Genomic DNA, 6,916 nt, shown 5'->3' with positions numbered 1-6,916 from the left:
AAGGAGGACCGCGCCGAACTACTGCCAACTGTACTTCGCCCCTCAGGTCCTCCTCTCCCCCCCCCCACCTCACCCGTGACCAATGATCCGTAATATTTGCAAGGTCGCAGGAAGAAGCCGAAGAAGAAGACGAAGAAGAAGAAGAAGAAGAAGAAGAAGAAGAAGAAGAAGAAGAAGAAGAAGAAGAAGATGAAGATGAAGACCGAGAAGACGAAGAAGAAAGTAAAGAAGACGGTGAAGAAGCAGAAGAGGAAGAAGAAGACGAAGAAGACGAAGAGGAAGAAGAAAAGGAAGATGAAGAAGAAGAGGAGGAAGAAGAAGAAAATGAAGAAGAGGAGGAAGAAGAGGAAGAAAATGAAGAAAATGAAGAAGAGGAAGAAGAAGAACAGGTGGAACAGGAGGAGGAACAAAAGGAGAGGTGGAGAAGGAAGATGAGGAGGAAGAGAAGGAGGAATATGTATAGGAGGAGGAGGAGCAGCAGGAGGAATGGAGTGAAATGGTGGAGGAAGAAAAGGAGGAGGAGGAAGAAGAATAGGAGGAAGAAGAAGAACAGGAGGAGAAGGAGGAGGAAGAATAGGAGGAGGAGGAGGAAGAATAGGAGGAGGAGGAAGGGGAACAGGAAAAGCTGAGAAGGAGGAGGAGGAGAAAGGAGAACAAGAATAAGAGGAGGAGGAACAGGAGGAACAGGAGGAAAAAGAACAAGAATAAGAGGAGGAGAAACAAGAAATGGAGGAGGTGAAGTAGGAGGAGGAGGAGGAGGAGGAGGAGGAGGAGGAGGAGGAGAGGGGCAGGAATGAAGGAGGAGGAGGAGAAAGAGGAGGAGGAGGAGGAGGAGGAGGAGGAGGGCACGACGACCGTGGGCGTGCCTGACCGCGTCCTCCTCACCTGAGCGGGAGGGAGGGAGGGAGGGATGGAGGAAGGTAAGGAGGGAGGGAGAGAGAGAGGGATGAAAGGAGGGAGGGAGGGAAAGAGGGAGGTAAGGAAGGAGGGAGGGAAATAAGTAGAGAAAGTGAGAGGAGGAAAGGAAGGAAGGAAGGAGGAAGTGAGGTAAGGAGCGAAGGAGGGAAGTAAGGAGGGAAACTGGGAGGGAGGAAGGGGGTAAAGAAAGGAATGAAGGAAGGAGGAAGGGAGGGAGGGAGGGGGGAGGGAGGTAAGGAGGGAGGGGATTCCTTCCGATCGGACCTCTTTAGCCTTCATGAATAAGATGCGTAGAATAACTAAATATAGCCCTCGTCGCGTCGGTCTACACCACCACCATCTGCTCTCCCCTACCAGCCTCCCTACCTGCTGGCTTGGCTTCGCTTCTTCTACCTCCTTCTCTCTCTCTCTCTCTCTCTCTCTCTCTCTCTCTCTCTCTCTCTCTCTCTCTCTCTCTCTCTCTCTCTCTCTCTCTCACTTTCTGTCTGTCTGTCTGTCTCATACACACAGACACAGACACACACACACACACACACACACACACACACACACACACACACACACACACACACACACACACATACATACACACACATACACACACACAAACACAAACACAAACGCACGCACATACACATACGTATGTGTATACATATACACATGCATGCATACACACACACACAAACATGAGAGAGAGAGAGAGAGAGAGAGAGAGAGAGAGAGAGAGAGAGAGAGAGAGAGAGAGAGAGAGAGAGAGAGAGAGAGAGAGAGAGAGAGAAAGAGAGAACATTCACTTTATCTTCTTCCATGTCTTTCTCTGTCCCCACCTCTCCCTCCTAATGACCTTTAATTTCCTCTCCCTCCTCCTCCTCCTCCTCCTCTTCATTTGCATTCTATTCCTGTTACTCTTTTTTCCTCTTCCTCTTCCTCCTCTCCCTCTCCCCCGTTCCTCTCCTCTTCCTCTTCTTTCCAAACACCACTTCCTACTTCCGCCATCCACGTGACCTCAGGTCACCCGCCTCGCATACGAGGTCAGCGGTGACGTCACAGGAAACCGTGACCTCGTCAGGGTCATTACAGTCAATCGAGGTCACTTTCACCTCCGTCGTGACATCACCAATTTATGTGACATCATTATCAATTTTACGTTTTGTGACCTCATTTTCATTTGATGAGGTCATTTTACTTCCATGACGTCATCTTTACTTATGACGTAACATTCATATCGCAATTCTAACAATCGGCCTATACGGCCCTTTTTGCATTTATTCATTCGTGTATCAGATAAGGCTCTTGAAAGAGTACTGGGATGGTTTGGACACATGGAAAGAATGAGTAAATAAAGATTAGTAAAAGAGGTGTGGAAGGTAGAGGTGGAAGGAGTGAACTTGAGGGGACGACCGGGAATGAGATGAATGAATGAATAAATGGGGTGAAGGGGGCGTTAAGAAAGAGGGGAATGTCTGTAGAGTAGGGAAGGGAGAAGGCGAGAGATAGGGATGAGTAGAGAGCGGTTGTGTATAGATGATACTCTTATGCAAGGAAGGGAGGGGCGGGGGATGGGATGGGTAGGATGCATAGGTGTGAGTGTTATTTTGACGCAAACCAAAGGGATTTCTCCCCGTTTTCTTTTTCTGCATGAGAGGACGGAGAATGGGAAGGAGTCGCCGATTAAGTGAAGCGGCCTTACTGTGGATGTCCTCTGTCTTGCTACATTGTTTCTGGCCAAGAGCAGTGGGCGGGATATAGAGATGACCCGTCATCCACGAGGAGCTAAAATGAGAGGGAGAAAAGGGTGGTGGAGGGATGGAATGGGTAGGAGTAGATATGTGTCTTTGACTTAGTTACCTCCCTTATAAGGGGGAAAAAGCTCTTGGTATATAGATGTGTATATAGATATATATATATACCTATTTCCTAATTTCACAATTATAATTCACATATATGTATTTATGTATTTACATGTTGATTTATTTGCCTATGCATTTATTGTTATTTATTTATTGTTCTATTTGTTTACTATGCTCAGCCAAAATAAGCAATGAGTCGTCGATGACGTCATGTCGCCCAAGCGACGTCCCATTCTCTACGAAGCACAAAATCCAGTTTTCTATGGTTCTTGGCTGCCACGTGCATAATAACATTCTCGACAAATTAAACGTTTTTCCATCACTTAATGTTTCTTCATTCACTCTTATAAAACAATCGTAATGTTTCTTAACTGTCATACAGATTTTAAATTTAATATCTCATATCTATATGAAAACATTTCGTGGGTCGTGTCCAAATCCTTAGCTATGCAAGAAAATAACATATATGGGGCGGAGGCCAACAACACCAACAAAAATAAGACCAACAACATCAACACCAAAACAGCAAAAAACAACACCAATTATACAGTATACATGAAGCCCGGCTGTGAGCAAACTTCGAACCAATGTCCGTGTGGCACGAGATCCGTACGCTACACACACACACGCTTATGTATGTGTGTATATATAAATATACACATATGTATACAGTATATATATATATATTTTTTTTTGGGGGGGGAGGTCCCATGAAAATGTCCTTGTGCATCCGCCAGACCGCCGGACCTTCGGTTGCACGAGAGTGCCGTCGTGTGCCCCACCACCACCACCTTGATCGGGGGGCGGGGGGTTGGGCCCCGAGCCCTCTTGAATGGCGGTCTAAGGTCACACCGTCCGTGAATTTTTTTCTTATCTCCATTATGAATTTCCTTCTTCATTTGTCGATTCATTCATTCATTCATATATATATGTATATATATATATATATATATATATATATATATATATATATATACATATATATATACACACACATATATATATACATATATATGTATATTTATTCATCTATTTATTCATATTTGTTTCTTCATTCAAATATTTATTTATCTACTTATTCATATATTTGTGTGTTTGCTTAATTTCTTATTCTCAACTTGCCTCTCTTTCAATAGAAAGTTTAAAAAAAATTATACGAAATTGCCTTAAACAAATTAATAGATAAACAAATAGACAATTCATTAAACTGATAATCAACTAAATAAATGATTGAACAAATAAATAGGTTAATGAACAAATAACTTGATAAATATGAATAAACACATAAACATATAAATATTTCAATATATAAATACATAGATAATTAAACATATACATAAGTTAATAATAGATATGTACGAATATAAATTCAAATATATATATTTATCAATATAATATACATAAACGAATTTTATATAAATATAAATGAATACATAAACAATAGAATCCTAAATGATACAAATTGAAAAAATAGAAATAAAATCTGTTTGCTAAGACCTTGAAATCCGCTTATTTTCAAAAGGGAGTGAATGAATTGCAAAGCCAGAAATGATATACATTTTTTTAATCATTATAACGCTAGTAGGTAAGGTGAAGAACACACACACACACACACACACACACACACACACACACACACACACACACACACACACACACACACACACACACACACGAACACACAGTGGTTAGAGTTCCCGGCCGCCACTACGGCGGTCCAGGTACGAATCCCACCCAAGGCTGAAATAATTTCAGTATCGCTGCGCTGTCAGTTGTTACTCCAACTCTCGTGGGCGGGGAGTTAGGTGTCTGTGTGTGTGTGTGTGTGTGTGTGTGTGTGTGTGTGTGTGTGTGTGTGTGTGTGTGTGTGTGTGTGTGTGTGTGTGTGTGTGTGTGTGTGTAAGGTCACGGCATTAACCATAGATCGGTCATATATGAGCTCTGAGCTCTCTTCCGAAAGGGAAATAGCTGTCGATCACGAGTCCAACACATGATCCAAGACCATGGAAAATCACACAAACACACACTCGCTAACACACAAACCCATACACGTGTACACACACACATACACACACACACACACATATATATATATACACACAAATACACACACACACACACACACACACACTCGCTCACACAAACACAGACACACACACACATATATATATATACACACAAATACACACACACACACACACACACACACTCGCTCACACAAACACAGACACACATACACATTTGAACACACACACACACACACAAGCACAAGCACATACAAACACTCGCTCATACACACACACCTATATACACACAGGCACACACACACACGTGCACACACAAACACACACATATACGCATACACACACAAACACTTGTAAGTTTTCCTTTGGTTACCGCCAGACGATTTTATTCAAGCAAGAGAAACTTTTGAATATAAGAAGAGAACCGCCATTCATCAGTCATAAAAAAATAAAATGAATAAATCAAAATAAATCTAAACATTTGCCTTACACAAACGTTTTCTCCCAAATTCTTAAAAGAAACCCAAATATCGAAAATTATCTAAATAAATAAATAGATAAATAAATAATTAACATTTTTAACAAGCTCTCAACCGAAAGTAATTTTTACCTCTTTTGGGTAGGGGGGGGGGGGGGGGTCAAGTACAAGTAATATCATTTCTGTAATACGATGCATCTGGATATCATATTTTGAAAAGTATTTTATTCATTCAATTATGTTTTCATTTTGTGCGACATTTTCATGTTTAGGATATTTGTCTATTTTCTCATGTTTGTGGATCTATATTTATTGATTATCTATTCATCTATCTATTCACTTAATTTTTACTTATTCATTACAGTCTACTTTCAATCAATCAATCAATCAGCCATCCTGAGTCCACTGCTGAACAAAGGCCTCCTTCATAGCATCCCATGACTCACACGAATGCGTCAACCTCTGCCACGTCACTCCTACAAACTTCTCTATCTTGTCCCTCCATCGTTTGCCTGGTCTCCCTCTTCCACGCTTCCAATCTCGCGACGTCCACTCAGTAACACACTTGTTCCATCGCTCCTCAGTCCTTTCATATATTTCATATAATTCTGTTTTTAATCATCTATATTGTTGTTTTCATTATCTTATCATTTTTAGTTACTATCATTATCATTACTATTTTATTGATATTCTAATGCTATTACCATACTCTTATGATATTACTATACTATTGTTACGATATTGTTATATTGTCATTATAATACTATTATCATTATTAGTTACCGAAATTATAACTATGTTACTTTGTTCTGTCTGGCTGTGTGTCTGTCTGGCTGTGTGTCTGTAACGTTGTCAAGCTCGTTTTGGCCTCTTCACTTGCTTTGCTCATAATCATGCTATGGTACCTTATATATATATATATAATTCCAAGGATGAATTCATTTTTCTTATATCTAAAAGGTCAAAAGTCAAGGTCACAATGGCGTTAAATGTGATTTACGTTCAAGAGTTCCAACACGTCGAAAGTTGTGCAGGCCGCTACATCAATCTCACCAACTTTTATGATCGTTTCTAAACGGATTAAAAATACATCTTCTTTTATGTGTCCTGACATTTTAACGTGCAATGTAGCAGTATATGCTGAAGGTCTTCAACACTGAAGACTACTGCTCTCGCATTTCCAATTATACATACATAAACCAACGGCTTTATCCCTCTTACAAGGGAGGTAACCAAAGTCAAAGGTATAAATCCACTCCCACCCATTTCATCCCCATTTACACATAACCACTTCCTAACCCCCTATCCCCCACCCACTACTATTAATACTTTAAGGAAATAAGGTCAAGTGGTTCAACACGTGAAGTAGAGGAAAGCAAGAGACCCAGAAAATCTTGATGACCTTTGACCTGAGATCTCACTATTCTATGGCGATATCATGGTGACTGTGTGATATCCGACCAGAGTTATGTTGAAAGGACTCGCCAATGGCTGAGAGAACGAGACGTGACCCAAACAAGAGAGCTAACGAGGAGGTATGAGGAGTGTATGTGCCAATGGCCGCCTCCTCTTCTTCCTCCTCCTCCTCCTCCTCCTCCTCCCCCTAAACTCCTCCCAATCCCCCAAAATCCCCTCAACTACTCTCA

This window comes from Oratosquilla oratoria, chromosome 8 (assembly GCF_046742065.1).
Source record: "Oratosquilla oratoria isolate Oo_2021 chromosome 8, ASM4674206v1, whole genome shotgun sequence".
Classification (NCBI taxonomy): Eukaryota; Metazoa; Arthropoda; class Malacostraca; order Stomatopoda; family Squillidae; genus Oratosquilla; species Oratosquilla oratoria.
This window is presented reverse-complemented; position numbering follows the sequence as displayed.